Consider the following 12,500-nt stretch of genomic DNA (forward strand, 5'->3'; position numbering starts at 1 on the left):
ATTTTACAAAAGCATTCAAACTTTGATAAAACTAAAACAAAATAACCAACATCTCGCGTTCAATAATTGCTAAAGAAGGTGTGAAAGGTTGAAATCATCTCTCTCTCTCTCTCTCTCTCTCTCTCTCTCTCTCTCTCTCTCTCTCTCTCTCTCTCTCTTTCTCTCTCTCTCTCTCTCAAGTGGTAAAAAATTACTATATGAATTGTAGATAAAGAGAGCGTGTTTCTAATATGAAACAAGTGGAGAGACTATTTACAATTGGACGAGCTGACAATTGCAGAAGGTGGGTAGTTGAACGGAGGAGGATACAGGTGCTCCGATAATTACAGATATAAGACTCAGTTGTCGACTGATAAAGCTTTCAGGGAATTTATAGTTATGTACTAAAAATAATTGTAGAGATTACTGATGAAATTGTTTTTATTTTATTTTTTTTATTTTTTGGGCATGCTGTTATTGCATAAAGCATTCACGCCTTATATCATTCAATTATAAGGTAAAAATCGTTTTAAAAACAAGAAAAGTACTAGAAATAATTGTATAGATTACTGCTGAAATTGTTTTTATTTTATTTTTTTATGTGGACATGCTGTTATTGCATAAAGCATTTACACCTTATATTAGTCAATTATAAGGTAAAAATCGTTTTAAAAACATGAAAACTACTAAAAATAATTGTAGAGATTACTGCTGAAATTGTTTTTTTTTCTTTTTTTATTTGATGGGCATGCTGTTATTGCATAAAGCATTTACACCTTATATTAGTCAATTATAAGGTAAAAGTAGTTTAAAAAACATGAAAAGTACTAAAAATAATTGTAGAGATTACTGCTGAAATTGCTTTTTTCTTTTATATATTTTATGGGCATGCTGTTATTGCATAAAGCATTTACACCTTATATTAGTCAATTATAAGGTAAAAATCGTTTTAAAAACAAGAAAACTACTAAAAATAATTGTAGGGTTTACTGCTTAATTTTTTTTATATTTTATGAGCATGCTGTTATTGTATAAAGCATTCACACCTTATATTAGTCAATTATAAGGTAAGAATCGTTTTAAAAACATGAAAACTACTAAAAAATAATTGTAGGGTTTACTGCTTAATTTTTTTTATATATTTTATGAGCATGCTGTTATTGTATAAAGCATATTATATTATATCATATTATTCAATTATAAGGTAGAAATCGTTTTAAAAACATGAAAACTACTAAAAATAACTTAAAATTTCGTCTGCTTCCCGGGGCTTACAGTGGCTCCCTCTGGGTCCCACCTTCTTTGGTCATGTTTTCCGAAACCCCCCTGTTTGAACTTGCTGGAGACAATCAAGTCCTGGTAATCGTGTGGAGGAGTTAGCAGTATACGAAATTCCCCTTTTCGAGAGCTGGTCCATAAAAAAGGAAACACGTATGCAGAGGACGTGTGTAAGATGAACTAGTGAGGTGAGAAAATTGAATATAGAAGTGAAAGGGTTGACCTGCTGTAGGCCAGTTCGACGAAGTCCATTTCAGCGAAGTCGTTTTGAGCGATACTTTTTAAGCGATGAGTAGTATAAGTGTCCCTAAAAGTGATGAGATAATCTTGCAATTTAACGTGAGAAGAGAATTTAGCATTTTGAAATCAAGAGACTACAGTTTTTCATTATTATTATTATTATTATTATTATTATTATTATTATTATTATTTGCTAAGCTATAACCCTAGTTGGAAAAGCAGGATGCTATAGGCCCAGAGGCTCCAACAGGGGAAATAGCCCAGTGAGGAAAGGAAACAAGGAAAAATCAAATATTTCAAGAACAGTAACAACATTAAAATTTAAATATAAACTATAAAAACTATAACAAAACAAAAGGAAAAGAAATAAGATAGAATAGTGTTCCCGAGTGTACCCTCAAGCAAGAGAACTCTAACCAAAGACAGTAAAAGGCCATGGTACAGAGGCTATGGCACTGCCCAAGACTAGAGAACAATGGTTTGATTTTGGAGTGTCCTTCTCCAAGAGGAGCTTCTTACCATAGCTAAAGAATCTCTTCTACGTGTGAATCATCGGTTTTATTATTTGATAGTAAATCCGTTGTACATTTACCCATCATTGAAATAATTCTATTAAAGCGTGGAAGAGACAAAGTAAGTTATATTCGATTCATATATAGAAAGGACAAAGCAACTCTTAAGTGCTATTCTATGGCAATATGAGGCATATAAGATCAAAGAATGATTAAAGACAACTTTAGATTACAGAAATTACAATAATTATACGGAAAAGGTGAGCATTCGCATGTTTGTGATTCAGTGAAAGTTGACATGGAAAAGGTTATTATTATTATTATTATTATTATTATTATTATTATTATTATTATTATTATTATTATTATTACTACTTGCTAAGCTACAACCCTAGCTGGAAAAGCAAGATGCTATAAGCCCAGGGGCCCCAACAGGGAGAATAGCCCAGTGAGAAAAGGAAACAAGGAAAAATAAAATATTCGAGAACAGTAACAACATTAAGATAAATATTTCCTATATAAACTATAAAGACTTTAACGAAACTAGAAAAAGAGAAGTTAGAACTGTGTGCCCGAGTGTACCCTCAAGCAAGAGAACTCTAACCCAAGACAGTGGAAGACCATAGTACAGAGGCTATGGCACTACCCAAGACTAGAGAACAATAGTTTGATTTTGGAGTGTCCTTCTCCTAGAAGAGCTGCTTACCATGGCTAAAAGAGTCTCTTCTACCCTTACCAAGAGGAAAGTAGCCATTGAACATAATTACAGTGCAGTAGTTAATCCCTTGGGAGAAGAAGAATCGTTTGGTAATCTCAGTGTTGTCAGGTATATGAGGACAGAGGAGAGTCTGTAAAGAATAGGCCAGACTATTCGGTGTATGTGTAGGCAAAGGGAAAGTGAACCGTAACCAGAGAGAAGGATCCAATGAATCAGTGATCACTGCCGAAAAGACCCATGATTCACGACCAGGCAGACTGCAGGACGCAGCAGTTTGGGTTTCAGATGAAGTTGCATCAAGGATTGGGACAGGAAGAAAAGAGGTCACTTCTCCTCTTCGGACGTCAGCGGACATTGTTATTCCCGACTCATACCGCCTCACTTTCAGCATAGAAATTTTCTTATTATATGACAATGGAGTTGGAAATACTGCATTAATCGTCTCATCATTTTGGCACTATTCTTTATGTGGTTCATGATTATATTTCTTTAATAACCTTTGTCAAATTCTTGAAATACTTTTTTATGTATATTTTTGCACTCGAACGGTATTATAGAGTTGCATTTATATTCATTTTATTAAAGACAGTCGTTAATGTTTATATTTCTTTTAATAATCTTTGTCAAACTCTTCATACTAATATTTGGTTCAAGCACTTCAAAATACCTGTTGGCGGAGTCACTTCGTAGTAAGTCGCCGAATGTAACATTTGCTCTTAATGCATCGCTTTAAATGAACTTCGCTCAATTGGCTTCGTTGAAAAAGACTTTGCTGAAAGTGACTTCGTTGAAAAAGACTTCGCTGAAAGTGACTTCGTTGAAAAAGACTTCGCTGAAAGTGACTTCGTTGAAAAAGACTTCGCTGAAAGTGACTTCGTTGAAAAAGACTTCGCTGAAAGTGACTTCGTTGAAAAAGACTTCGCTGAAAGTGACTTCGCTCAAACGACTGGCCAAAAAAAAAAAAAAAAAAAAAAAAAAAACCTGTTCCAGTAACAGGATGGAGAAATTGGACCTGAAATCAAGTCAGAATGAAATGGGCTTTTATAGGAAAGTGAATGCACTGAGGATTGGAGAATGCTGTCATGAGTCGATGGAGTGAGTCTATTGGATATTTGTAAAGAAGTAGAGCTGAGTAAGGCAAAGCTTAAAAGGGTCAATGTAAGGCTAAGAATGTTTTGAAGCAGTATTAAGGTAAAACAACAGAATCTAGTTAAAAAGTTTTTTAAAGTATCTGGAAAAAAAAGGGGAAAAAAAAGCCGAGAGTAAATATATGGGAATATATGTCTGTATATGTCTGCTAGCTGCTCAGTCTTTTTTAATTTCATTAATGAAAACAGGTAGGAGGGAATAAACATGAAACAAAGTGAATGCACAGAGGATTGGGCAATGCTGTCATGAGTCGATGGAGTGAGTATATTGGATAGTTATAAAGAAGTAGAACTGAGTAAGGCAAAGCTTAAAAGGGTTAATGTAAGGCTAAGAATGTTTTGAAGCAGCATTGAAGTAAAGCAACAGAATCTAGTTAAAAAGTTTTTTTAAAGTATCTGGAAAAAAAGAGTCGAGAGTAAATGTATGGGAATATGAATTGTAAAAAAAAAAAAAAAAAATAATTGTCTTTTAGGCATTATAGAGTAAGTATAATGGATGCTGGTAACGTGGGAGAAGAAGGAAGACTCAGATCACAAGAACAAAATATTAGGTTATCTGTGAAATGTTGATAAGAGACTTGAATTTTTAATGAAAATTAAGGTGGTAATTTGTGAAGGGATTACTGAACTAAATCTCCTTTGTTGAAAGATGTGTGGATGTTGACTGTGGTTGTAAAAAGAAAGTATGAAGCAGGGGTGAACTGTTTGCACAGTAGGCTACAAGATGTGTGAAAATGTTCTAACTAAGAGTCCTTTAGGTCTACAACTTAAATAGTTTTAAGAGTAATAAGTGACCAGACTCGAAGTGGTAACAGTTATAAAAAAAAAAAAAATATTAAATAATACTGACGGCTTACACTGTTCACTGTAAATTCATTTGATAAGACTCCATTAACATTACCTTGGCACTTGCTATGCTCATGAACAGACTTAATCAAATTCACATATTTAAAAGGAATTCCATAATAACGCAGAACTCTCCACAAAATTGGCCGGTGCTTGCTATTAAAGGGTTTTTCATAGTCCACAAATACAATCGAAAGTGAATTTCTATATTCTACGCATTACTGTACGTCTCAAAATGAAAATTTGGTCAGTGCAACTTCTACCCTTTAAAAATTCTGCTTGTTCATCTCTCAGCTTTATATATATATATATATATATATATATATATATATATATATATATATATATATATATATATATATATATATATATATATATATACATACATACATACATATATATGTATATATATATATATATATATATATATATATATATATATATATATATATATATATAAAACATATTTTGCAACTTTTTCCCCTTATATATATATATATATATATATATATATATATATATATATATATATATATATATATATATATATATATATATATATATATATATATATATATATATATATGCAACTTTTCGACATTTATGCAATTAGGCGAAATAGTTGAAATATCGGTAAAGCGAACGCATAGGAGTTATAAGAAGGAAGTCCATGATTCTGTGATTCTGTAATAATAGCTTTTATTCTCGCCCGCCGTAAAGCTGTCTTTAAAGAAATGGACCAAGCGAGAGATATTTACGTTGTTATTAGCTGCTGCCTTCCTCTGTTTAGAGTCCTTGGCTTCGCAAGACGAAGTTTTCTCAGGCTGCCTTGCCGATACTTGGAACAGTTGGGTGGTTGGTGGTACCCTGAACACCAGACCGCTCCGTGCTTCTCGTTGGTAAGAACAAGGACTGCATTATGTTGATTTACAAAATGTAGAAATTTCAAAGAATTTTATATCGTATAAGGTCTATTTTAGGTTTGATATATGTGAATTGTTTCTGTAAACTAAGTAAATTTTGTTTCAAATACCCACGTCTTGACATAAGTTTATTAGTTTTAATTTTTTTTTAAACTATTTAGTATGTTCTTTAAATACCCATGTTTTAAATAACTTTTTTACTTTCAGGAAAGTTTTCAAGGATCTCCCGGTTGCATTGCGTGTTACAAGCTCACCTGGTAGGGAATCTATCGTGATTAGAGAATGTTCCCTGTGTTATCATTGCGGACAGAAACGCATGTCAAAGTACTGAGACTGATTAGTAACAACGCTGGAATCTGGTGAAGTATTTTTCTGTCTGAACTAAAAGGCAAGTATTTTTAATGTTCTTTTTAATTCAATCCTAAGCAAGCTAGTCCTCCCCAGTTGGGGGCGGCGCCCCCAACTGTGGGAGGACGTTTCCTATAGCGCACGGTAGACCGTAGAGGGTCTACCGTGCGCTATAGGGAGGCTTGCTTTTAAACCTTTAGTCTAATTTGGTGAGTGGTTTAACTTTTTCGTACCTATTTAGGTTCTTCTGGCTACTTTAAGCCTTTTTTTTTTTTTTTTTTTTTTTTAAATACTAGAATTCTGCAGTTTACAATTTATCACAGTAAAGTATTTTCTTAACTTTGCATTTTATATTAAATCTATTCCATATCTTAAAAATTTTTTAAGTTTTAGAAGTTTATAGGGTAAGACTTTTTGCACGAAATTTGAATTTTATCCACTTGCTATTTGTATATTACAGGCTCAAAGATTTGTTAATTATGTAGGGATACCTAACTTTTACAAGACACAATTCTGATACTTGACATTTTTTAGATTGTATGGCGCGATGAATCACAATTTCTACATCTGACAGTTTGGGTTTGACGAAGATTAGAAATCCTGTTAAATCTTCTAATGAAGCCCTGAAGATTGCATCTGGAAGTGCTGTTGAGATAGTCTTTAATTATTTTCATAAAGATCCTGAAGATTGTAACGGCAAGTCCTGCCGAGATAGTCTTGAAATATTTGGTAATAGATCCTGAAAGATTTTAAATGGAACTCCTGCTTACGATGGTCTTTGAATATTTTGATAAAGATTCTTGATTATAATTGTTGATAAAAATCCTGAAGATTATAACTGAAAATCCTGCTTAGATAGTCTTTGAATATTTTGATAAAGATCCTGATTATAACTGGAAATCCTGCTAAGATAGTCCTTAAATATTTGGATAAAGATTCTAGTCCTTAAATATTTGGATAAAGATTCTAGTCCTTAAATATTTGGATAAAGATTCTAGTCCTTAAATATTTGGATAAAGATTCTCAATAGAATCTTTGAAAGTCCGGTTTGTACTGGAAGACTCGCAAACTATAATTCTCAAGTGATTCTTGTTAAAGTTTACTGGTCAGTTATACCGAAAAAAAAAAAAAATTCTAATAGTTGTGGAATTTTTAAATTTGTCTCAACTATTGATTTAAATGAAATTGGTTTCTGATTTTGGCCGAATTCTTTTGATAATTCTGGCACTGACAAAATTAATATTTTTCTTTTGTAAAAAATAAATTAAATTTCTATCTTTACTTCGTGGTTGTCATATTTGCATTTTTATTAATGAAATGTATTGAACAGTGAAAGGTTATTCCTAATTTTTGATTGAAAGGCTTGGAAATTAATTGAACCAGGTTAATTTAGCGCCTTTTTTTCTGTAATAAAGGAATCTCGTTGCAGCCTTCCAAAACTTTTATATGAAAATTAAATAATTTATTGTAACTTCTCTTTTATTGTTTTCAAGTGAGAAACCTTAGTACTCTTCTTATTAACCAAAGATCTCGGATTTAATAGTTTTTGTTCTGAAAACCAAAGTAGGACTTGCGTCTACTTGACATATATTTTACCGCAGCTTTAATATACGAACTAAAACTTTGCATTGTAGTGTGTATTCAACGTAGGTATGACTTGTCAATTTTTATGAAAATACTTAAACTAGTTATCTTAGTTTGATATATTGAACCAACAACTTTATGATGTAGAATACAATTACTTGCAATCGGTGTTTAAGCTTAGATTGTCAGTGTTGATAAGTTTAAGGTGCTTCCACACGGTCGAACACAATTTTTACCAGTTAACATTGTGAAAGAAGTTTTAATGACTTCAATAATGAGCACCAAGTGGTGTGTCGGACTGTTCCTGTGTTCGTAATGTCAGTTTCATTCTCCGGAGGCGGAGTGGTGCTATGGACATAGTTTTACTTGTTAACCGGATTAACTTCAACTTTTAGAAGATTAGGTATCACCTTCCTTGTAAACATGACTAGTTGTAATCCAGTTACGGAGGAAAGCTGACTTTGAGATAGTAGAGAGGCTCGGTTGCTATTCAAACAGAACTGACAGAGCCCAGGCTTATAAAACCTCAAAGAAAATGTTCACAAAGACAAAAATAGACTTGTAGCAACAATAAATATAACTCCAGAACTTCCGAAAAGTGGAATATCTGTAACTGGTTTAAAAGTCGAAAAGAATATGAAATCTAAAAAGGGGCATTACAAGGAAGAGCTACGCAAATTGGAGAAAAGAAAAGGTTGGTACAGAAGGTATTTGCATAACCAATTATAGTGTTTCGATATAAGTGTATAGCATAACAAGATATTTGTCAATTATGGACACTGAAGTCTCATTTTCTCGGTGTTTGATCGTTAAGAAAATACGCCTCTCTCTCTCTCTCTCTCTCTCTCTCTCTCTCTCTCTCTCTCTCTCTCTCTCTCTCTCTCTCTCTCTCTCTCTCTCTACGAGCACAGGGGAAACAAATTTTGAACGTTTTATCTTAATTACTGAAACAATTTGGATTTAGTTAACAAATAATCCTAAGTATGACCAGTCTCAAACAGTTATTTCTTTGAATTATATAGGCTATACATTGCACGTTAATAACAATAGCATCCTCAGTTCAGTTATAGGTTATTTCAAGTCACAGGCGTTTGTGATTCTGTAATGCCTCTTAGACGTGGTTCTGGAAAAATGCTTCTCCTCATACATGTGTCCTGCTTCATTATAAAAAGGTTTTAAGTTCTCGGATAAAATGTATAAAGCGTTTGGACCCATCAGTATACAGTTTTTAAAGTTTGATTCATAATCAATTTGAGTGTCCTTTTAAATAGATGAATGGCTTCTCTTTTCACTCCGTCTTTGTAACTAGTCCTTCCATTTACCATTCCATCGTTCTCTAAAGATCAGGAATAACCATGCTGCATAATTTAATTTATTGGATTGCGCTTTTATTTTATGGTGTACTATGGTTATGATGCTTCCTACTTGTAGCCGATTACTATAACTTGATTCTCGAGCACAGATTATAACGCTCAGAGTCAGTATTGACTCTGATAACACTGACATAGACAACAGAGATGCCAGCGGACATCAGCTTCGGACATTTCTTCCGGTCTTTGTCTGGTAAAAGGAATAGAAATCCTGGTAGGCAACTTCATCTGGTACCACTGATTGTTACCATATCAACTTCCCTCATTTCAACGCTTATGACGTCATTCTCTTTCAATTTAGATATGGTAACAGTTTTGTTCGACAGACACTGTTCGACTGTGACTCTGAAATGAGCTTGTTTAGTTTGAAATATTTTGGCTCTCAAATAGAGCGTACAGGGTAAATTCAATGTTCTAGGGATTGTATCGCCCATGGAAAATATTAACGCGGGGGTGGGGGGGGGGGTGGGGGGGGGGGTGGAATGAATAATTCATCGACAATGTTAGTCTGTATTGTTACTGTAGTTAGAGAACACTTCGCTCTTCTTAGTTCATTCGTATTGTATTGAGTAGAATTATTGAAGCTAATTTTTATGGGTAATAACATTATTAGGTGTTGGGAGTATTAGTATTTTAATACAATGAAATTTTCTTTTATCTTTGATTCTATTTTGTTTACGCATTGGAAGCCTGGGAAAGAGAGGTGTACAACAGGATAATCACACGTGAATTTTAGATGAAAATAAAATAATTGGTTGCATGATGCTCAGAAAAGGGTGGAGCCAACTTTAAGAAAAGTATGCTCAAATTTGCGTAATGGGGACTTTCTTAAGTAACTTTGAATAAAGGTTTTTTTTTCTCAACATTTTAACAGTAATGAGAAGATGAAAGCTAATTAAACCTTGTAAAACTTTTTTTTTTAAACATTTAACACCAATCTTCGACCTTGATATTATTATTGTTATTATTATTACTAGCCAAGCTACAACCCTAGTTGGAAAAGTAAGATGCTATAAGCCCAAGGGCTCCGATAGTAGAGATTGCATTGAAAATGTTCTTCCTTGTTTTATGTGTATATATGAAGACGTTTCTTTTGGGATCATCATCATCTTTGTCTCCATCTTTTCCCACTTATGTGGGGTCGATGTTTCTGGTCAGCTTTCTCCATCTACCTCTGTCCCACACCTCATCACCGGTTAATCCCTTTGATCAAAGGTCATCCTTGATACAGATCATACTCAATGACCGTAGTTGGTTTGGCTAATTTTTCATGGCCGGATGCCTTTCCTGCCGCCAACCCTCCCCATTTACCCGGGTTTGGGACCGGTGTGACGGTCTGAACGATACCCCGGTCTCAGAATTCTCCTTGATAATCTGTGCATGCGCGAACATTACCGTTTGCCAGTGCATACGAGGTTGATGTTTTATTTTCCTGTAATGTTAGCGTGCGCAGCTCAACATTACCGCTTGCCAGTGCATACGAGCTTGATGCTTTATTTTCATGCAAGCGAAGCGAGCTAATGGCGGAAAAGAACCATTATACAATGTCAAGGAGAATTCTGAGATCGGGGGATCGTTCAGACCGTCACACCGGCACCAAGTTGAGGCTGCCTTGCCCCCCTCAGTGCTGTTTATCCTTTGGGATATATAACGTCAATGTTACGTATACCTGTGGAGAAAATAGATTTCTAGGATCATTAATGTGTTTATGGAGCTAACACACCTGCGGTAGATATTATGAGACCACCTGTAGAGAGTTCACCGGTCAAATACTAATGTAGTTGAAAAATGATAAGGGTTTCAACACATGTAAGTGTAGTCATTTTGGCCTGAAAATTTAATAAAAAAAAAAAAAATATATATAAAATCCTATAAAAACTAATATATATATATATATATATATATATATATATATATATATATATATATATATATATATATATATATATATATATATAATCCTATAAAAACTAAAGAATTAGAAACTGCATTTTTGAAAATGATCGATCAATAGAATGATGTACATTGTTTAAAAGACCGTTACTATGTTGTAGGGAACGCTTAACCCCATGGCTACTTTTTTTTTAACTATTGATAGAAGTCAAGATATTCTATTTCCGGTTTTTGCAAACTATTGTGTTTAACCGATAGAGTAGGAATAACCTTATATGAATGAGATAACACTAGCGGATCGCTGGAGATAGGTGGAGGGGGGGGGTGTCCACGTTCCCCCCTTTTAAAGAAAAAGTTTGACTTAAACTTGGGGTTTGCACGAAAAATAGTTTGACTGTAAAACTCGACATATGGGTGGAATGATTATTAATTTGTTAATTATCTTTATTTTCGGGTTTCATTCTTAAGGTTGTTTTTTTTTTTTTTTTTTTTTTTTTTTTTTTTTTTTTTTTTTTTTTTTTTTTTTTTTTTTACAAGTTTTCCTACGTCGGTCCTCCTGCTCAAAAGTTAAAAACTATTTGTTATTCAACATTTGAAAGTAGATTTAATATATTCACGAGCTTTAGTGTCAAATTATTTCTAATTACAAACTACTTATAAATCTGCAAGTAGAGTCAAAATTATCAACTCCTCGCCTTCAGTGGGCAAGTGGTTCAAGTTTATTTCTTTTTTGTATTGTTTTTTATTGTCTTATGCAGAGCCATTTTCATCAAACAAATTTCTCCTTGTGTCTTTATTCTCAAGACAAAGAGTTAATTTGAAATCATAAACTATAGTCACTCTCTTTAGTGAGGCAGATTTGCACCGACTCGCAGGGGTGCCATTTTAGCTCGGGAAAGTTTCCTGATCGCTGATTGGTTAGAGAGGATAATTCTAACCAATCAGTTAGCAGGAAACTTTTCCGAGCTAAAAGGGCACCGCTACGAGTCGGTGCAAATGCGCCTCATTAAAAAAGATTGAGTATAGTTGTGGCTGAAAGGATGTAACTCAGGTGTGATAGCGGTATCATGAATAGCCCTTTGTTAAAAAAAAGTTCTTAATCGGGAATCATACGCAATGGACCAGCGTATATATAACGGAGTGGGAATCAGCTTCATTCTCTTGATTTTGTTTTTAAAGAGAATTTATATATATATATATATATATATATATATATATATATATATATATATATATATATATATATATATATATATATATATACATATATATATATATATATATATATATATATATATATATATATATATATACATATATACATACATATATATATACATATATATATATATAGATACATATATTACTGTATATATATACATATATAGATATATATATATATATATATATATATATATATATATATATATATATATATATGTATATATATATAAATATGTATATATATATATATATATATATATATATAAATATATATATAAATTTATATATACAGTATATATAAAAACATATATATATATATATATATATATATATATATATATATATATTTATATATATATATATATATATATATATATATGTACGTCTATATATAGACATATATATATATATATATATATATATATATATATATATAT

General features: G+C 32.5%; 1 long non-coding RNA gene across 1 annotated transcript; it reads left to right on the plus strand.

The window, feature by feature from the left end:
* The first annotated feature begins 5,475 nt into the window (after positions 1 to 5,475).
* LOC137653304 (uncharacterized) lies at positions 5,476 to 6,846 on the plus strand. Its single transcript, XR_011046443.1, has 3 exons — positions 5,476 to 5,620; positions 5,852 to 6,032; positions 6,527 to 6,846. It is a non-coding gene; the product is annotated as an uncharacterized lncRNA (long non-coding RNA).
* The last annotated feature ends 5,654 nt before the right edge of the window (positions 6,847 to 12,500 follow it).

Source organism: Palaemon carinicauda, chromosome 14 (genome assembly GCF_036898095.1).
Source record: "Palaemon carinicauda isolate YSFRI2023 chromosome 14, ASM3689809v2, whole genome shotgun sequence".
Lineage (NCBI taxonomy): Eukaryota > Metazoa > Arthropoda > Malacostraca > Decapoda > Palaemonidae > Palaemon > Palaemon carinicauda.